This window comes from Tamandua tetradactyla, chromosome 9 (assembly GCF_023851605.1).
Source record: "Tamandua tetradactyla isolate mTamTet1 chromosome 9, mTamTet1.pri, whole genome shotgun sequence".
NCBI lineage: Eukaryota > Metazoa > Chordata > Mammalia > Pilosa > Myrmecophagidae > Tamandua > Tamandua tetradactyla.
Window position 1 is genome coordinate 117,117,746 of NC_135335.1, and position 22,378 is coordinate 117,140,123.

The following is a 22,378-nucleotide window of genomic DNA, read 5'->3' on the forward strand; positions in this document are numbered from 1 at the left end:
TATCTAAACAACCCTCCTAAGTGTGTGTGGGGGAAAGGCACCACACAAGCAGGGCAAGAAACAAGAAAACAAGAACTGAAAAATTCTCCTCTGTTAAACAAAACTTAAGCTAAAGGTCCAGATAAAGCTGAACAGAATGTCAAAGAACAGATAGACAACAAATTCATCCAGCAAGAAAACCCTAGATAAAAGAAGTGAAAGCAAACTCCAGAATAAACTAATTAAGGTAGTTAAATGCCTAGATGCCAGCAAAAAATAACAAATCACACTAGGAAAATTGAAGATATGGCCCAGTCAAAGGAACAAACCAACAATTCAAATGACATACAGGAGCTGAAACAATTAATTCAGAATGTACGAACAGACATGGAAAACCTCATCAAAAACCAAATCAATGAATTGAGGGAGGATATAAAGAAGGCAGGAAAGAACAAAAAGAAGAAACTGAGTCGGAAAAAACAAATCACAGAACTTATGGGAATGAAAGACACAGTAGAAGAGATGAAAAAAACAATGGAAACCTACAATGGTAGATTTCGAGAGACAGAACATAGGATTTCTGAACTGGAGGATGGAACATCTGAAATCCAACAAGAAACAGAAACTATAGGGGAAAAAATGGAAAAATATAAGCAGGGACTCAGGGAATTGAAAGACAATATGAGGCGCACGAATGTATGTGTTGTGGGTGTCCCAGAAGGAGAAGAGAAGGGAAAAGGAGGAGAAAAACTAATGGAGGAAATTATTACTGAAAATTTCCTTATGAAATGAAACTCTTATGAAAGACTTAAAATTACAGTGCAGCATACCCCAAAGAGAATAGATCCAAATAGACATACTCCAAGACATTTAATAATCAGAATGTCAGAGGTCAAAGAGAAAGAGAGGATCTTGAAAGCAGCAAGAGAAAAGCAATTCATCACATACAAGGGAAGCCCAATAAGACTATGCGCAGATCTCTCAGCAGAAACCATGGAGGCAAGAAGACAGTGGGATAATATATTTAAATTATTAAAAGAGAAAAACTGCCAACCAAGAATTCTATATCCAGCAAAATTGTCCTTCAAAAATGAGGGAGAAATTAAAACATTTTCAGACAAAAAATCACTGAGAGAATTTGTGACCAAGAGACCAGCTCTGCAAGAAATACTAAAGGGAACACTAGAGACAGATAAGAAGACAGAAGAGAGAGGTGTGGAGAAGAGTGTAGAAAGGAAGACTGTGAGTAAAGGTAAAAAGAAGGAAAATTAGATATGACATATAAAATACAGAAGGCAAAATAGTAGAAGAAAGTACTACCCATGAAGTAATAACACTGAATGTTAATGGATTAAACTCTCCAATCAAAACACATAGTCTGGCAGAATGGATTAAAAAACAGGACTCATCTATATGCTGTCTCTACTCAAAAGCCACGAGGCCAAGGACACAAATGGACATTTACACACCAATGTTTATAGCAGCATTATTAACAATTGCCAAGAGATGGAAACAGCCAAAATGTCCATCAACAGACAGTTGGCTAAACAAACTGTGACATTTACATAAGATGGAATATTATGCAGCTGTAAGACAGAATAAAGTTATGAAGTATGTAACAACATGAACGGACCTTAAGGACATTATGCTGAGTGTGATTAGCCAGAAACAAAAGGACAAATACTGTATGGTCTCACTGATATGAACTGACATTAGTGAATAAACTTGGAATATTTCCTTGGTAACAGAGACCATCAGGAGTAAGAAATAGGGTGAGATATTGGGTAATTGGAGCTGAAGGGATACAGATTGTGCAACAGGACTGAATATAAAAACTCAGAAATGGACAGCACAATATTACCTAACTGTAATACAATTATGTTAAAACACTGAATGAAGCTGCATATGAGAATGATAGAGGGAGGAGGACTGGGGCATAAATGAAATCACAAAGAAAGATAGATGATAAAGACTGAGATGGTGTAATCAAGGAATGCCTAGAGTGTATAATGATAGTGACTAAATGTACAAATTTTAAAAATGTTTTTGCATGAGGAAGAACAAAAGAATGTCATTACTGCAGTGTGCTGAAAATAGCTGGTACTTAATATTTTAAAATTTCTACTAATGTATGAGACTAAAGCAAAAAATGTTTATTTGGTACAAATCTATACTTTGACTAGTGCATCTCCTAATATAACTTATGTGGATAGTTGATTGAACACCTTAAGTACATGGAACTTTGTATAGGACATGAGATTTTGATGGTTTGTCCAGGTGATGCCCTGATGAATCCCAGAGCGATTTGATCAGTGAGTGGAAAAGTATTTGCAAACTCCCCCCCTGGGAATGGTGAGAACAGGGAAAAACTCAACTTCCCCAAGTTGAATTCTTGATACTCTCACAAGCAGTGTGGACAACCAAAGCTATAGGCTGAGCCCCCAGTCTTGGGGTTTGTTCATATGAAACTTAACCCCACAGGTGATAGGTCAAGCCTACTTAAAATTAAGCCTAAGAGTCACCCCCAAGAGAACCTCTTTTGTTGCTCAGATATGGCCTCTCTCTCCAGCCAACACAGCAAGCAAACTCACCACCCTCCCCCTGTCCACGTAGGACATGACTACCAGGGGTGTGGATCTTCCTGGCAGCATGGGACAGAAATCCCAGAATGAGCTGAGATTCAGCATCAAGGGATTGAGAAAAATCCTAGAATGAGCTGAGACCCAGCATCAAGGGATTGAGAAAACCTTCTCGACCAAAAGGGGAAAGAGTGAAATGAGACAAAGTGTCAATGGCTGAGAGATTCCAAACAGAGTCGAGAGGTTATCCTGGAGGTTATTCTTATGCATTAAGTAGATATCACCTTGTTATCCAAGATGTAGTGGAGAGGCTGGAGGGAACTGCCTGAAAATGTGGAGCTGTGTTCCAGTAGCCATGTTTCTTGATGATGATTGTATAATGATATAGCTTTCACAATGTGACTGTGTGATTGTGAATACCTTGTGTCTGACGCTCCTTTTATCTACCTTGTAACAGATGAGAGGAACATAGGGAACAAATGTTAAAATAGATTTAGTTTGAAATGCTAGTGATCAATGAAAGGGATCAGTAAGGGGTATGGCCTGTAAATTTTTTTTTTCTGTTGTTATATTTTTCTGTTGTCTTTTTATTTCTTTTTCTGAATTGATGCTAATGTTCTGGGAAATGATCATGATGATGAATATGCAACTATGTGATGATATTGTGAATTGCTGAGTGTATGTGTTGGGAATGTTTGTTTCTTGTAATTTTTTTAATTAATAAAAAAAATTAAATTAAAAAAAAAAGGGTATCTCCAGTCCTGTTCTCTTTCCTGAATTCCAGACTCAAATATCCAACTGTCCACACAGAATTTTCCCTGGGTATAGGAAACAGAATTTCCAAAGACTTCCTCATTTCATAAATCTAATTACTCAAGTCCAAATCTTCAGAGTATGGTAACCACGAAGAAAATATCAGAGAATATGCAAATTCATAGAGATAGAAATTAGAGTACAGGTTACAGGGGTGAAGAGTAGGGGGGACAGGGAGCTAATGTGAGGTAGGTACAGGGTTTCTGTTTGGGAAATTAAGAAAGTTTAGAAATGGAAGATGGTGAAGGTACCCGAACATAATGAATGTGCTTAATCCCACTGAATAGTATACCTGGGAGTCGCTGACCTGAGAAAGTTTATGATGCATACATGTTACCACAATTTAAAAGAAAAAGAAAGAAGAAAGAACAACTAGAGAGACAATGACAAATAAAAGCAATACAGGACCCTGGATAAGATCTAACAAGGGAGGAGAGAAAGCTCAAAAGGACCTTACTGGGACATATGAAAAAAAGGGAATAAAGACTATAAACTTCTTGAACTTGGTAACATTTAAGGAGGAGTATCTTTAAGTGAGTATCTTTATTCATAGGAAATCTACATAGCAGTATTAAGGATTTGAGGAGGATCATGTATACAATCTATACTCTAGTGTTCAGAAAATTGATAAATACACAGATAGATGGATAGATAGATGGATTGACAGAATGATGGACAGATAGCTAGGATGATACAGCAAATGTGGCAGAATGTTAAAATTGGTGGATCTAGGTATCTGGAGGTGGGGGGTAGGGATATGTTGGAATTCTATGTATGGTGTTTGTAGTATTTTTGTAACTATAAGTTTGAAAGTCCTATAAGTTTGAAAGTATTTCAAAATAGAAAGTTTTTAAAAGTCTCCCTTTACTTCTCCACTCACTTATTTCCTAACATCCAATCCAACCATTATATCTCTACCCCTCAGATATACCCCAGATCCAACCTCTGGAATCATCTCTATCGATGCCACCTGTGGTAGTTAGATTCAGTTGTCAACTTGGCCAGGTGAGCGTACCTAGTTTTGTTGCTGAGGACATAAGCCAATGGTATGTGAACCTCATCTGTTGCTGGTTTACATCTGCAGTCGGCTAGGAGGGGTGCCTGCTGCAATGGAGGACATTTGACTTAATTGGCTGGTGCTTAAATGAGACACCGCAACATAGCACAGCTAAGCAGCTTGGCATTCCTCATCTCAGCACTCGCAGCTCAGCCCAGGCCTTGGGAGATGCAGAAAGAAGTCACCCCCGGGAAAGTTGTTGGAACCCAGGGGCCTGGAGAGAAGACCAGCAGAGACCATCCTGTGCCTTCCCACGTAACAAAGAACCTCAGTGGAAAGTTAGCTGCCTTTCCTCTGAAGAACTAACAAAATAAATCCCCTTTTATTAAAAGCCAATCCATTTCTGGTGTGATGCATTCTGGAAGCTAGCAAACTAGAACACCCCCTAGCCCGAGTCACTAGCATTTTTCACATGGATTATTGCAATACATCCTAAATCATCTCCCCGCATCTGCCCTCTCCCCATCACTGTGCTAGTCTATTCTACACAGTGTGTTCCTCATGGGAATGAGGAAGGCACACAGAAGAAGAGAAGTGAGGTGAGAGAACAGGAAAAGCAAGAAAAAGGTAGTTATTACCAACAGCCAATAGGGATTCACAAATCTTTGTCATGCGAAGTTAGCAGGATTTCCTTATTCAATGAGGTTCTGTCATTCTGAATGTATGAATGAATGACAGACCTCCTCCAGAAAGGAAACCAAATTGCTTTGGCATGACCTAGGTTTAATGAAGTTCTATTGGCCATTGGTAATGACCAGATCATCTTCTTAATTCCTCCTCTCATTCTCTCCTTGTCCTTTCTCTCTTTCTATGTGTATCTCCATCAATCTCTTTGTAACTCCTTCTCCTTCCTTCTTCTTCTTCTCAGTTCTTTCCCTCTTCCTCCCTCATTTTACTGATCAACTAGCCACTTAGTATTGTGGGAAAATCCTAGGAGTTAGACTTAGAAGTAAAGGGCTTATTTCTATGAGCTGTTATGGTCAAGGAGAGTAATTATGAAGAAGTCAGCTTATAATTCTGACCTTCAGCTGTCTCATCTATGAAATAAAGAGAATCTACTAAATAGTCTCCAAGGTACCTTGAAGTTCTAAAAATTTATTCAAGGTATTTACTGGGTGAAGTTCCATGTTCCTTGTTCTTAAAAGTAGGTAAATTCAATATTTCATACTTCCCTGAGGGGAAAAAGCAAAGTAGTTTTGTTTTGTTTTTGTTTTTTTTTACAAGCCCCTCGATTGATCCTTTTCTATGGGGGATTAGTGGCTCTGAAAAGAAAAAAAAGAAAAACAATGTGCCTCTCCTTAAGCATAGTCTGAATGTTTAATACCTTCATAATTGTTTCTGTCTCAGGACCCTCCTTGGAACAAGCAGACGCCAAGAAGAGGCCAGCAGACCACGTAAGAGGAAAGCTATCATTTCCTAGGCACCTACTACTGCATTCCAGTTTTGTTGGCTTTTTTTAATTCAATTTTTTTCCATTTAATATTTAAAACAAGTCATCATAAGGTAGGCATCATTATATTTCACTCCTATTTTACAGATAAGGAAACTAAGGTGCAAAACAGTTAAGAAGTTCACATAAGAGCACACAGCTAATGAATGGTGAAGCCAAAATTTGAACACATATATGTCTCACTTGAAAGCTCATGCTCTTACAGGTTTACAGGACACTTCCTCCCTCCTTAAATGTTAGAACCTGCAATCTTTCTTACCGATCTCTATCACTTCGTGGGCTGACAAAATATATGACCCCTGAGGCCCTGGAGACCATAGCCTAGCCTCTGCCTGACTCAAGAGGGTCAACTTCAGTACCAGGGTTTGGAGGGCAGAAACTCACAATTCCTATGGCACTAGTACCAGTCACGTGAGTGCTCGGTAGAGGCTCTGATTGAGGAAGGCCACGGTGAGGAGCAACTTGCACATCTAGGACTATCTAACACTAATTCGGGTGATGCAAAGTTAAAGGTCAGGACAGGGGAGAGACTGTGATACAATTAGTGACGTGGTCAGCTTCCAACCAAGTCTAATTGCCATGCCCTCGTCATTTGCAGAAAATAGAGACAGCTATCAATATCCCTAGAGAGCCACTGTAGAAAATGACTGAACAATTGTTTTAACTAAGACTCTAGGTATTTAAATGAAATATGAGGTCAGCACATCTTCAGAAGGATTTTAATTTTTAAAATGCTTCTAACCATCCTCAGGTAAACCCAAACTGCCCTAATTAAAAAAAAGAAAAAAAAACAAGATCCTCAAAAGTGAGAATTAATTTGCATGACTTTCTCCTGAGCAACATCAGAGCAGAAAGAACTCTCAGGGAGTCTTTTGTGCCTAAGGAATTTATGGATTTCCTGGTCAAAGGGACCAAGGGCAGAGTCTCTAACACTGTTCCAAACTCTAAGAGAAGTGTCTTTGGGTAGACAGAAAAATGTTGATGAAGTAAGGAACTTTTCTAAACCTCAGAAAATTTGCTAAGCTCCTAAATGGTGTCCACAGAGTGGGAAAAGACGTTCAAATTTTGTGAGGAAAAAAACACTTCAAGCATTTATTTATATAAGCATTCCTTTACATATAATCACTTTCCTACTCTAGTTTCAACCCAAATTTGTCTTTGAAAGGAGTGATTGCTACGTAATCCTCAACCAAGCCCTGGTATTGGTCATCTAAAACTCCTTAAAGCAAAGAGTCTTAGAAGGACAGAAAGCCAGGCTGCCCTGTGGAATGATGTCTATGCGGAGAGCTGTAATCCCGAAGAAAAAGAGCTTGAGAGACATCTTTGGACAGGCACTGGAAGGTCACCAAGGGCAGGGATAGGTACGAGCTCCGCAGAGAGGCCAGGGGCCTCAGAAGAGCAGCGCTGGAACAGCAGCCAGATGTACGAGAGTCTGAGTTTCCAGAAAAGTGTGTGTGCATCAAGCCAGACCAGGCCAGAGAAAAGGAGCAGGGAAGACAGAAGAGGAGGGGAGCGTTGAGGGCCCAGTGGCCCTACCTCGTAGGTGCTCAGGGTGAAAACAACTTGCAACCATCACCTACACCGTGGTTCTCCTGTCCCCTCACACTGGTGAAACCTGGAAAAAGAGTGTTGGAAACATTACCAGATAAAATATGGATGAAATGTGGATTTTGCATATTTCTTCCTTTCCTTATATTTCCTTGGTGAGAACATTTTCTGACCTAAGAGATGGCAAAAATTGAACCTGTGTTTCTGATTTATTTTATCTAGTCAATCCTGCAACACAACTAAAAGAAGTCAGGAAAAAAAAAAAAACAGTGAAAACAGACACTAAACATGGGTAAACAAATATGGCTTTTCTTTCTCTTGACTCAAGAAAGGTAACGTTACTGACTTTACTCACCAAAAGAACATTAAGCACATTATCTATTCCACAGATTTCTCATTTTTTCTTTCTTGTTTTCAAAACGAACTTTAGACTCCAATTTTCTTGAAAGTATACTGAGACGTGACATTCTAAGCAATCACCGAGAAGTTTAACAGCTGTAATTAACTCTGTTTATATACCAGACAGACTAACAATTTGCTATCAATATTCCACATGAAAATCTGTGAAAGAGGGCCAATTGTGCTGTGAGGTTTATCTATATGGCATTTGTCAAAGGGAAAAAAAAATGCTACAGTTTGTATTTGAAAAAAATTATTTCCTGCAAGATTGTATATATACCAAAAAAGAAAAAAAGAAAGCAGTCTTGAGCTAAAATGATAAAGCTCAACTACTTTAAGCTGTAGGGCTCTGCCCATATACACACACCTATTAGAAAAAAAAAGACCACACATGCAAGAGGGTGCTAGTTCATTCCATCTTAATTTCCAAAGCTAGCTTTGGTCACTGGGGGACACCAGAATAAACAGAAAATCTTCCCTTCACGTGTGCTCTGCTATAAGAAATGTTTATTTTGCTCCTAACCTTACAGCTCAAAATGAGATTACCATTTGAAACTCGAATCTTACTTGCCCTTGCAATTCTTACTGAGAATGTGGTACGTTCATTTTGTTCCTCCTCCACAACTTATCACATAACTGTTAATCTTAGTTTTTAGGGGGAATAAAGCATAAATTTTCAGTATTACTTGTTGTTTTTCTGTCCATTTTTGACCCCAAATTTCTAATTATAGATATGGCCTTCAAATCAAATGTAGTAGAAGATTTTTACATTCATTTCACAATGTTAGTTATAACTTCTGTGATCTGGTCCTTTGGGAATCCTAGAAGTCATATTAATCCAAACCTGAAATTCAGCCCCTCAGGTATGTCTAAGAATGATATCCATGTATGTATTGCCAGATAACTAGGCAATAGAAGCAGGACTAATGGTCATCAATACGGCCCTACCAGTTGTTTACAGCCAGCACTTGTTCTGATAGATTACAGCTTCTATCAGCTTGGGTCAGTGCCCAAGACATCTAGTTGTCAGATATTTTTAATACCCCGAATATAAGCTGAAGGAACCTCTTATCAAGTTCAACTATCTAGTTCTTCAAGAATAAAATATACCTACCAGATAATTAACTTTCTCGATTCCATTAATAGTCTAACAACATGACTCCACTACTTAAGGAATGAACGACAGCTTTGCCACCCGCGTCTCCGACTACCGTTCAACCTTCACAGCAAAGCTTCGTGCAAGACTTCTCTGTATGCACCGTCCTAACCTCCTCACTCTCCATCCACTCTTCCAACCCCCTCCCTCCCCATGATACCTCATCTCTCACTAACCTCTACTCCCACTCCTCTCCTGAAGCGACTCTTGGAGATCCCAATGACCTCCAGATCTCCTAATCGATGGACACTCATTGTCTCTACCTTAACTGATCTCTCAGCAGCTTTTCACCCTGCTGACCACTCCCCTCTTCTTGAAACTCTTTCTCCTGTGGTACCATTTTCTCCTGATTTTTCTATTTCTGTCTCAACCTTATAACCTTCTCCTTTCTTCATGAACCCTTAACACATCTGCACTACCTGGCTCTTGGCTTGGTCTATAATCTCTTAGTATAGACATCCATTCTGCCTATATATCACTATGTGAAACTAGACACATCTTTCCCCTCAGATCTGGCATTACGTATGCATTTCCTATTTCAGCAATGACTCTGTCAATGAACCAGTCACTTAAACCAAAAGCCTGGTAATTATTCCTGACTTCTAATTCCCCATTAGTCCCCATACTCAGCTACTCAACCAAGAATTCCAGTCTATTCTACCTTCTTAGTATGTCCTGAATCTCTCACACCCATTCCCTCTCCACTGACTTGGCTTTAGTTCAATCCCTAACATTTCTCTCCTACAACAGCCTCCTAACTGGTCTCTTGTTTTCAAAACTTCCTGTGGCACTTTATTCTCCACTCTGATGCTGGAATGATCTCTCTGAAATGACTCCCCCTCCAAAAAAAATTTTCTAGGGCTTGCTCACTCCTGTAAACTTTCATTGCACTCGGTGCATACCATTATCATAACATTTATACTGTATTCTGTTATGTTGGGTTGTTTGTCTCCCAAACTAGACTATTATTATTGAGGGCGACTTCCAGGTCTTAGTGCACTTTGCATCTCCAGAGACTAATATCATGTCCCATGTATAGCAGATTTGCTTAATTAATTGGAAAATGCTACTGACATTCAATGAGAAGAATTAAAGAAATGAAAAGGGGACCTTGGAAAGGGAACTCGAAACAAGGTTGCCTCTCTGGGACTTTCTAATAGAAAGTGAAGGAGGGAATGGGCCACAGTGCTTCTTAACCTTTGTTGGACCATGTGGCCTTTTGAGAATCTGATGAAAACTAAGGGCAATATCCACAGGAAAGAAATGCACCTGTATACATCATGCAAAATTCTGCATATAATTTCAGGACACTCTGTCTACAGACATCCTAAGGATTCATAAGTACAAGACATCACAGGAAAACATGTAGGAGGTATTGAGAGGTATATGTGTCTAGATATGAGAATTTGTTCCAGATAAAAAGGAAAATTCCCCTAGCTCACATGTTATATAAAACTAGATCTCAGATTCATTAAAGGGCTAAATATTTTTTAACTATAGTGTATTATGGAAAATATTTTTATAATCTTGGAGGAGATGTAAAACCCTTAAGACTAACAGATTTGACTAGACAAATCGTTGTACAAAATAAGACACCACACAAATGAAGAAAAAAGACAAATGCCAAAGGGTATAAAATATGTGAAAAATATAAAATCCAAGTAATTCATCTCCAGAAAGCATATGAAGAATGATTCTAAGTCAATAAAATAAACAATACAACAGTAAAATGTGTGCAATGACAGGCAAAACAGACATTTCACAGAAGAATAAATGCAAATGGTCAATTAATGCAGGAATTGTTGCTCAATTTTTACTAATCAAGGAAATATAAATTAAAACAATGTACTGGTTCCTTTTCATCTACTGTTGTGGCAAAAATTAACATAACTGACATATACAGCCTTGTCAAGTGTGTGGGCAAAAGGGATATTCTCATACACTGTTGGTGGGGATGAAAATCAGTATTCTCTTAGGAAGACAATTTGGCAGCATCTGTCAATATTTTAATTACCCAAAAATTCTACTTCTAAACTTCTATTCTAGAGATATACTTGCACATAAACCTCTATTCTAGAGAAATACTTCCACCTATAAACAAAGGAGCATAAACAACATTGTTCTTGGTAGTATCGTTTATACTATAAAAAAGCTAAATGTCCATACTACAGATTTTAAATACACAGTTGATCTATTTGTACTTTCTAAGACATATTGCTAAAGACAAGGCATTGTGTACAGTATCTTCCCATTTAGTTTTTTAAAAAACCTACACACACTTGAATACATACATACACTGTAGGGGAGAAAAATTCAGGAGGTAGGAGATAGCAGGGCCTTTACTTTTTACTCCAGATTCTTTCATATTGTTTGAACATTTTGCAACCAAGATGAATGGGATAGGGCAAATTTTTAAAGCAAACCTTCTATTATATTGCCTAGTTTCCTCAATCATTCCAGCCTCTGGAATTTTTACAATGTGGCCTAATTTCTAGTGCTCACTGACATTTCATTTAATCCACGTATTGCACACTCTCTCTTAGTCCACATGAGAGCCTGTAGGGCGTGGGCAGCAACCCTGCCTCCGCAGGGCTCAGAGCTGCGTTACTCACCAACTGCAGACTCAAGGCATCATCATAAAGAGCATGAGACTTTTACAGCACCTAAGAAAACCCTGTGTTCTGCTTATGCCACTTACTCTGTTCTCTTTGAGGATCTTACAGAAGAAAATATGATTCTATGTAAATGGTGGTGTTCAATGACAGGTCTATATTCAGTTGTAAGTCAAATGGCATCGCTTCATAATTTAGTGTGGGCTTTGAAATGCATAAGTTTATGAGAATGTTCTCTTCACCAAATGGGAAACAGAAATGATGAAATAAACCAAAGTGCTTCTAGTTAGAGATCTCAGTGGTCATCGGCCATTATTCCCTCTGTGTCGTAGGAATTTGCCATTGATTTCATCTCTGATTTCCTCAGGATAATCAGATTCTAGTTCATGAGAGTTCTTTCCCTCTGGCCACCTATAGCCAAGCTGCCTTTCTAACTCTTGCAAGACCTTTTACTGGCAATGCGCTACCAGCAATGCTTCAAATATAAATAAATTGTATCTTCCTGGTCCAATCAGCCCACTATTTTGTTAACCATGTGGCCTCCTAATAAATTTAAATATATATCTGCCATTGTTTGGCACTGTCATCAAGCACTTAGGTAAGTGCTCCAGATCTACTTCTCAACCAGCCAGATTTTTCCAGACAGCAACACTTCTACTAAGAAAACCTGATTTAAATGATCACTTTCAAAATCCTGGGTATGTTTCAGGTTAACAAGAAATACAACAACATATGCAGGTGTTATGTCTCAGCATTAAAGCTAATATCAGTGTTAATATCCTCATTTTACAGGTAAAAATCTGGACATGGAAAGGATTTGATTCCTAGAATTCACAACAAACACCCAAACCTGAAAATATGCCCAGGCTTATTTTTCCCTTTCCTGTGAACAAAAATGTTGGCCCCAGGGGACTCCAGCACACTGACCAAGTCATTACCCCAGAGAGCCCACTGGCTCCAGCCTGCCCTGCGCTGATGCACAGGTGTTCACCCGCATATCCCTCGGATGCTGATAAGTAAAGCTGGACCTCAGGCAAGAAGGCCACCCTATGCAGTATGTTTCGTTATAAGGAATGCACCCACACACCACAGATTTGAATGCATCCTAGAAAGCAAATTACTGTCAATGATAAGCTAAATGACACTCCTGACCAAATTAGTTGGTTATTCATCTGAAGACCAACAAACTCATTCTCTATTGAACCAGGAAGGAAAGGGAAAAGCATCAAATGATTCTATAGATATTCTGTAATTAGGAGTTGGTGAAATTACTATATTGGAATCCTTTCATCAACATGGCTAAAATGCAAAAAGATCTGGAGAGGTCATTTAGTCCAGCTTGCTGCAAACTCTAGGGATGCTATCAGCATAGTCCAACAAAAGAAAAAGATATATACTAAGAAAATGTGTCTTGTTGCACATTTGACAGCTATATTTTTCCTAGGACTACTGCATGGAAGTAGAACAAGATGTCAAGAATAACTTAGAAGAAGTTAAAAAAAAAAAAAAAAAAAAGACAGAGAAAAAAAAACAGTCCTAGGGATATGCAAGAGAGTTGGCAGAGACACTAATAAACGAAGCGGGAAACAGAAACCCCACACAACTAGCTCTGATCACCCCTCGCCTGACAACCACAAGCTGCTCAGCCAGCAGCTCCTCCTGCAGTGGTTGGCAGATGAAGGAGAAAATGGAGTTTTGAGTTATTTTTCTGTTTCCACACTTGTAATTGTTCTTAATCCACCCTCCCTAGATGGCTTAAACATATGCTAAACTGCAGTCTCGCCTAACATGGGGTTAATTACACTGTTTGGGTTGCAAAGGATAGGAATAAATTCACTTGGCCTGCCTTAGTGAGGGCTCACTGCTCAGTTACACAGGGAATTAGGTGGGGTTCTCCTTTCTCCACCTGTCGGCACCCACTATCACCTGCCTCCAACCCCCCATCCAGCTGGCTGATCTTTTCCAGGTGTCGCAGTTCAAATTTCAGAGTCTGTTTAGCCAATGTAATTTCTTAACTCCTGTCGTCCAGAACTTTGCCAGTCAGGCCACCCGTTAAGCTCCTCTCCAGTCTGTGAGCGGGTCAGGGGTCTGTCCATGGTGTGTTCAGAGGATGCACATTGCACACGCTGCACATTTAGGGCAGCTTCCCTCAGCAAGGGGCTGTAGACAAGGCAGCCTTCCTTAGAAAAGGATGGTGGGCATCTCAGGTGCATGTCTAGGTAAAACTGCCATCAAATATGCAAGTAGAAACAAAGCATTGATTTACAGGCAAGAGCCTTCATGAGGGCAGGGCTGGCGTATGGCCCGTGCAGGGTCTGGCATTAAGAAGGCCTGCATTTGGTTGAACACTGGGCTGTGACCATCTTGAACTTCTAATTTTTGAACCAGGGGCCCTGCAGTTTTGCTTTGCACAGAGCCCAACAAATTATGCGGCTGTTTTTGCATTTGGATTTTCATTATGTTACGAAAGTGAAAGGAGTGTCATAGGAGTGAATAATTTTGGATCTAGGAACTCTTCTGAGATCATCTACTCCACAAACTCATTTTACAAATAAGAAAACCGAGGGTAAAGAAAGGATAATTGGCTTAATCGGGATCCCACACTGAGTTAGTAAGTGTCAGACTAGAAACAGATTCTTGCACTCTAAGTCCAATTTTCCCTTTCCTCCATGTGGCAGGCTTCCTAGTACAGAGAATTTCCTGAAACTGGTCTATTTTGACAGCATATTTGGTAAACTAATTAAAAATCTCATAAAAAGAAGGCTGATACAAAAACACCAATGCCAAGTCCTTCCTCATTCACTCTTACAGCTAGTTTCTTCACCTACAACCTACTCTGACCAAATCCCACCAACAATCCCAAGAAACCAAAATGGAAGCCTGTTTCCATACACTGCTGGAGGCGGCTGGAGAGGGGAACATAATTAACAGAACCTCTATGGAGGATAACTGGGTGATAACAAAATTATAATGCCATACTCTTCAACCCAAAAATTTCATTTCTAGGTATAGTCGCATATACACAGAAATGCCTACCCAAGATTATTAATAGCAGTTTTGCTTTTAATAGTAAAAGTTCAGAAACAACCTAAATAGACATCAACAGTAGACTGGTAAAAAAAAAAGAGAGAGAGAGATAATAATACATTCATGTGATAGAATACTATGTAGCTCTTAATGAAAAAAGGAGTTAGTCTACATTTATTGATGTGCAACAATTTTCAATATACTGTTTCATGAAAAAGCAAGTGCAAACAGTATACAGCACACTGCTATTTGGAGGGAAAAGTTACATAATTATGTATGCTATAGTTATACATAAAAATTTGTGCATATATTTGTAGATGCATAGAATTTATCTGGAAGCCTAGAGAAAAAAAAGTGACTGCCTTGGAGAAAGGACATGGGGGCCTTAGGGATCGGAATGTGGGGGGATTTTTATTTGATACCCTTTTATTCCTACAAAATTTGTACTATGTACTATCTTTCCAAAAACTAATTAAATAAAACAAGTGCCTCAAAGGAGACCCCATGACACTGCCAGTATTGCCTCACACCTACAATGAGAAACAAATTATTGCTATCATCTTTACTAAGGCTTTTGCTGGGGTTTCATATATTTTATTGAACTTACAGACAGAGGAAATTATATGTAGTTAAATTAGACTGAAAAAACACTTTCTCTCCCTTTCCCCTGCTGCACTCTACACAAAAAGAAAATTCTGAAAAGTTTTCAAGACCTGCATAACCCATTGCTTGTTTAGTCATTGGCACAACTTTGTAACCCAGTGGAGAAAATGAGAAATGTTCCCAACTCTTCATTTGGAAGCTTGCCGATATAATCTCCAGTGGCCTTTAGACATCATCCACTTACGTTTTTCCAAAGCTCCTACCATCAGAGTTGCTATGCACTTCAACCACAGTCATATTTTAAAATAAAAGCACAAAGGGATTCACAAACCTCAGCAGTGTCCTGACTTGAATGAAGAAAATTTTTCTCAGGTGGCAGCAGAAAAGGTGAGATTAAGTCCTCTCGATAGCCCCACTTTGCTCGGAACAAGTGTGATTCCCAGCTAGGAAGCAAGACAGGGATTGTCGTTTCTCCACACATCCTCCTTGTTCCCTACTTCTCACATTCTATCTGTGCAACCCACACTTGGTAGACTTAAGATGGTCACAGATTATCTGACACTCCTCACCTTGAAAAGTGGGGCCTGTCTCCATTCTCCTTGATTCTTGGATGCCCTGTGACTGCTTTGACCAACGAAATATTGGAGAAGTGGGACTGTGTCAATTCCTGGCCCAGACTTTAAGACAACCAGTAGCTTCCATCTTGTTCTCTTAGAGCCTGAGCCACCATGTAAAAATCCAGCTGCCCTGCTAGAGAGACATGTGGAGATACCCTCAGACTACATGAAGAAGTAAAAGGACTCTCAGACACAAGACGTATAAGTGAAGCCATCTTGGACTCTCTAACCCATGCAAGCCACCAGCTCAACAAGTGAGTCAGTCAACATCATATGGAGCAGAAGACTCACCCAGCTAACACTTGTTCAATTTCCTGAGCCACAAATTATGGGATATAATTAAAAAGTTGCTGTTTTAAGATGTTACGTTTCATGATAATACGTCATGCATCAATAGACAACCAGGACGTCACACTATAAAATATTAAATAATGACAGCTCCAAAACTTTCATACTCAAAAGTCAGTCTTTCCTAAGTTAGGAATAATGATAGAGTCATCTCAGGCCAGGCATTCCCCAGCTACTGGTAGAAGGTGCCTGCTCTTAGTTAAGGAAACAGAATAAACTTTCCAGCAGTTTCTCCCCACAGTGCCAGAGAAGAGTCTGCATTGACCAGGAAGGACCACTCCCTGCCAACTAAGACTCTAGGCTTCATGAGCCAGGGTCTGCTAGCTCACACAGGATCACCAACCCTAAAGGGGTCCTTTGGCCAGCCCCAACCATTCCAATGCTCCTCTGCCCCATGGGGGTTGCATGTGGTTATACTTGGAGGTGGGGTGAGAACCACCCCATTGCTTCATCCATGGCCCTATCAGGCTGGGCTGAGAGAAGGAGAGCTAAACCTTGGAAGGAGAGGTTTTTGGATTAACTTCCCCAGCCCATGATGACTGGCAGTCGCCACCCACTCCAGCCATGTGCCAGTTCTCACCCACCCACAGGGTTCCAAGGCCTGAGGGAGGTGGCACTGTCAGAAACCATAATTAGGGATTTCATCCTACATTTTAGCTCTCTAGAATAAATTCTGCCTTATAACATGCAAATCTTTTGTTCAAAATTCAAACATTCAACTAACTTCCAAAGACATTTTGGGGAATCCATTAGGGAATTCGGAAACTATACACAGCCTCTTCTGAACTGTAGACATGGCCTTGAAATTCAGAAAAGGTCATTTTCAGGGCTGAGGCAATAATGGAAGATTGAAAAAAAAAACCAGGATGAAGGACAGCAAAAATGGTTCAGCAAGGTCCAGGTTGTGCAAAGGTGAGCATGTGCAGAGAAGCTAAGAGTGAAAAGGGAAGAAGCAAGGAGGCAAGGAGATCTCCTCTCTTGAGTCCCTGCCTGCAGAAGCTGGATTCAAGCATTCAATTTCATTGAAGACTTTTCATCACGGTCTATAAAGACAAATTTAAAAGGTGAGTTAAATATCTGAATAATCTATGGTAATAGCTCAGAGGTCTGGATATTGTTATGGAAAAGGGATATTGGTTAGAGGTGAAGCTTTTTCCTCAAAGACCTAAGGAAGAAATTTTAGGATTTGCCTGAATTACCTACATAATTCTCTCAATTCCTCACTTTAGGCAAAATATTTTAGGAGAAACTATTCCTACAGCATTCTGAGGTCAGGTCTATAGAGCCAGCGCCAAGCAAGGGGTGGAGAAAGGAAGAGGGGAGGGCAGAGCCACCCAGATTACCTGTCTGGTGCTTAGACTGGTCCAATTTCACTGAGAATCACACAAACCTCTTCATTCCTTCAGCTTTGTTTCCCTGACCTTTTTCAATTTCTTTTTCCTTTCTCCATTACCCTAAGGGAGTAATCTAGCCACTCTGGCTTTCTTTGCATGCAAAATGTGACAGGTCCTTCTTTCTTCTTTCAGATAAAGGCAGTCTTGGGGCCGGGAAAAGAAAAGTGCCTGGCTCTTACAAATTAGCTCCGAAATAAAAGTCACTGCCAGATGTTATATAAAAGGTGACGTAATCCTGAACCACCTCATTACATATGCAGCTCTGCTCTTCAGCCCAGGAGGAGTTTATTACATTTTGTCGATCCCATTTTATATGCCCACATCATTTTTACATAATTTCCCTGCCTGACAGACATGTTCACATTTCCACTGCAACGCATCAAGATAACATCACAGCAGTGCAAAGAGCCAGGTTAGCAGTTTACAAATAATGCAACTAATAAGCAACATTCAGCCCCAGGATACAAATCAGGGGTAAGTGGTCTATCCAGGCATGAGAGAAACACACCCGTTTTCAAATAATAAGGGAGAAAGCAGAGCCCCCTTTCATCTGACACGGTATTCTTTCAGAACGTGCACCAAAGCATTCTACAAGTAGGAAATGGGGACATGCAAAGGTAAACTTATTCATGCAATTCTCTTCGTTTTCCTAATAAATTCCTGGTTCGTAGGAAAAAAATATAGCCACGGCAAATGCAGTAAGATCAAACTTCCTGCCTTTTTGGATTGGCACAAAATTTAGAAGAAAACACATCATTTTTCCCAATGAAAGAGCTAGCTCCTAAAACGCTTTAACTGAAAACCCTGCAAGATAACACCTCCCACTCCGCAGGCGTCACAGCGTCCCCCTTTCTCCGGAGCTTCCGCGGCTCTACCGCCCTCTGACGGTGAGCAGCGGCAGTGCACGCTCTAAGGTTGCTTCCCTGAGGTCTGCCTGGCGCAGAGCTGAGAAGCCATCTGCCTTAAGGGCGGTGGAAGAGGCCGCGTCAACTCAGCTCCTAGCTACCGTTCACATACGTAACACCCCTGAATTACGTCTTGTAATGTGGTTAAAAGTGGAGATTTTAAGGTGTATATATATGTTACTAGAATAAAATTTTTAAGAAAAAAAACATAGGACTAAACACCATGAACAGTGAACCTAAAGTAAACCATGGACGATAGTTAATAGTATAATTATGATAATAGTGTTTCATCCACTGTAACAAAGTTACCACACTATTGCAGAATGGTAATCCTAGAGAAAGCTGGAGAGGCGTGTGGTATATGGGAGCGCTGTATTATCTGCACCATTTTTCCATAAATCTACTTCTCTAATAAAAAAAAGATTTTTAAAAAGAAAAAGAAACAAAATTTTTCAGAATTCCAGAGGGATAAGAAAGTGCCTGAGACTCCCAGCCTACCCTAAAGAAGCACGCATGCCTAAAAGTTCACTTCTAGAAACTTCAAAGAAGTAGATTACTTTAAAGAAGGCCGCTTTAAAATGAGTGCATGTTTTTAAACTTCAACTGCACGTTTGAGGGTAAAGGAGATTTACATTATTTTGTAAATGCAGAATTCAAACATGGGACAAGGAGACATGTACAGGTTTTATGGGGAAACTCGGACGCTTGCTCCTGCCTAAGAAACAGAGATACATGTTTGTGGCCAACAAACCACCAAAACAGGCTGATCCTATTTCATAAATTTTGTCCAAGGTCAACACATTTCTTCGTTCTACAAGTAGTTAGTTTCATTGGTTCAAATTTCCTTTTCCTTTTTAAAGTAGTTTTTCTTTATTTCAAGTTACTCATGCATATAGTATATAAAGTCAAACAGTTCTGTAAGTCTTGTTCCAAAAAAGCAGCAGTCCCCAAAATTCCCCATCTCCTGTTTCCTTCTCCCAGGAGGCCGTTCCTCTCAGCTGTTTTAACTGAATCATTTAGCATTTACTTCCATGTGGTGGGTTGAATTCTGTACCCCAGTTTAGACATTGTGGTTGATCTCACTCCACATTCCTGTGTGTGTGAGCCCATTGTAAACAGGATCTCTTGAAGATATTATTTTAGTTAAGCTGTGGCCAAATGAATGAGGTCTTATTCTGGATCACTGGATTCCTTTATAAGCAGAAGAAACTCATAGGTAGAGAGAGAAAACTGGAAGCCGAACAGAATCCAGAGGAGAAAGGAAAGGATAGCACCATGTAACAGGAAGTAGGAGATATAAGCCAAGAAACCCCAAGAATTGCCACAACCAGACCGGAATGCTACCAGCCCCCGGGGGGGCAGCAAGCCTTCTAGCCTTCAAAACCAAGAGAACATAAGTACCCTCCGTTTAAGCCAAAACCAGTTTATGGTATTTCCGATGGCAAACTAGTAAAACTAAGACAGTCCGTATCTCTAAATAACAGGTCCATGTTGCAACTTCTTGATTTTCCAGTTTAAGCATCATATTGACTTTGCATTATGCAAGATGAATTCACACACACCCACAAATGCACAGCATAGATTTATACCTCCCACTATAATTTTGCTAAGATCATTAGTCAATACTTATAGTACTATGACTATGTACCTTCACAACAACTAAGCCATGCGGTGCGGTACACCTTTCCTTTCCTGATCAAGTTTTTATTTCTCTGGAGTTAAAAAATACATGCCCTTTTTTTTTTCCCACATACTAAGTCATCTATGTACTGATCTTCACTAATTTATACCCAAACTCTGCCTATTGTTAAACGTCCTCTGAGTATAGGCAGACATTTTCTATTATCAGGTTGCATCTGCTATGCTGTCTCACACTTCAGTGGGCTTTCTTATGATTGACTACAGCTACAATCCACATCCTTCCAAGTTCAAGGAGAAAACAGTTCGTACTTCTCTGTCCCCAGTCTCCTTGGCTCTTCTGGGTCACATGACGATCTCTACCCCAATCATCACAGGCAGGAGACTGCACCTTGGCGCAGGCGGTGCAGCCGCTCCCTCCAGCTACACGGCCTGGGGTCGTTCCACGCAGGGTGAGTGGATGCTGGGCTCCAAAACTCACTTCCACCACCGTGGCCTGTTAGCAGGCGCTCTGAAAGGGACCATTCTTTCCCAAAACTAGAACACAGATTTTGGCCCTCTAGAGAATTTTATGATAATTTGCTTAGTCCAGGAAGGTTAAGAAAACAGAAAATAATTTTTTAAAAAATACATTTAAGATCTACATTTTTTTTCCTTTTTCTGCTTTTGAGGAATGGCTTGGTAAGATCTGCCGGGAAAATACATGTCACTTTAAAACATTTTCACATCCTAAAATGTCTGGGAAGAAGATATTATGCCACATACAAAAATGTCAGACAAATGGAAGGAAATATCCTCTGGTCAAATCCCTATGATTTCAAACAGAATGACGCAGAAAATAAAAAGTTTCACCCAGTCAGGCAATAACCGTTTTGTTGATAACAATCTTCTCGTGCTGAGATGCCACAAGGAGCTTTCTTCAACTGCGTTTTCACATTACAAGCTCGCTGTCCGACACCAGCAGTTCGCACCTGTGAAGAGTTTGGGGCGCTCTGGCCTCACCCCCACCCCCACCTCCCCCAACTGCATCCGCCACCAAGGGAGGGTTCAGAAATGTTTCGGGTTTTTTGTTTGGTTCCTTTTTATCAGTTTTTCTGTTTAATGTTTGTACTTGTGAACTAAAAAGCACAAACTTTTAATAGTCACACTGTTCACCGAAACTAATCGCTTGAATCTAAGATAAAAATTAACAATTTTTTCTGGCCTAAGTGCTTCAGTCAAGGCAAAACAAAGGCTTGAAGACATAAGACTTGAAAAGACAAAACCAGAAAGGAAAGTGGTAGGGAATGAGAAGATGGAGTGGGAAGGAAGCCAGGGGAAGAAGGGGAAGAGAAAGAGAAAGAAACAGCAGAGACACAGAGAAGGTGGCGACACCGGTACAGGACGGGGAAGAGCCCACACCTGAGTGCGAGGACCTGGGCCGTAGACCCAGCCGGTTCATAACCCGCTGTCTCACCCCGTCACCTCTCCGGGCTCCCTGGGCGCCTCTCCCGCCGGACGAGGGACCCGCCGCCTCTCCGAGTCCCTCCGGCTCTAGCACTTGGCATGTCCGCCTGGGGCGGACAGACTGAGTGCCACCTGTGACGGGGTGCCTGAAAGGGTGAGAAAGAAGGAAGGTAGACTAGGAAATTTAAAGTGGACGGGTTTATTTCTGCGCTCCCAGGCACGGCTCACCGAACCCAAGACGGAGGAAGGTCAGTCCCAATGCGCTGGAGCACAGGCAGCTCCTAAGGATGGAGATAAGGTGACGTCCGGAGGGGGCGCTTCCGGAAGTCACGTTGTCTGGAGGGCCGGTTCCGGAAGTCACGTGTCCGGAGGCGCGGCTCCGGAAGTCACGTGTCCGGAGGCGCGGCTCCGGAAGTCACGTGTCCGGAGGCGCGGCTCCGGAAGTCACGTTGTCCGGAAGGGGCGGCTCCGGAAGCACGTCCTCCGGAAGGGGACGGTTCCGCGAGTCACGTTGGGAGGGGCGACACAGCCTGTGCAGCTCACGTTGCAGTGCCCTCCCCCGTTCCCCCCACCTAACAGTGCCTACCTGGTAGGGTCCTCACCTGTGTGGAAATGACAACCACGCAGCCCATTGCAGGGGCTGATTTTAAATGTCAGCTTTGCCAAACGCCGTCTTCAGCACCCTGGGTTCAGAGGAAGGGCGCCCTGGTGGGACGGGCCCCTAAGTGCCAGATGTAAAGCTGCGGGACCCTAGGGCCCAAGGGAGGCGCTCCAACGAAAGCACTTCCTAAAAACTCAGCGTTTGGA

At 40.9% G+C, this 22,378-nt stretch overlaps 1 long non-coding RNA gene across 3 annotated transcripts in view; it reads right to left on the reverse strand.

Moving 5' to 3' along the window:
- LOC143647399 (uncharacterized) overlaps positions 1-21,910 on the reverse strand; it is a 240,981-nt gene extending 219,071 nt beyond the window's left edge. The window contains exons 1-5 of one of the 3 annotated variants that reach the window (XR_013158036.1): positions 21,800-21,910; positions 21,527-21,717; positions 15,793-15,973; positions 15,555-15,666; positions 7,415-7,493 (exon numbers count right to left, since the gene is read on the reverse strand). This is a non-coding gene — a long non-coding RNA (uncharacterized LOC143647399). Of the gene's footprint in view, positions 1-7,414; positions 7,494-15,554; positions 15,667-15,792; positions 15,974-17,531; positions 18,287-21,526; positions 21,718-21,799 lie in introns of those variants that run through there. The other 2 variants (XR_013158034.1, XR_013158037.1) reach the window with 2 other exon arrangements.
- Positions 21,911-22,378: the final 468 nt, after the last annotated feature.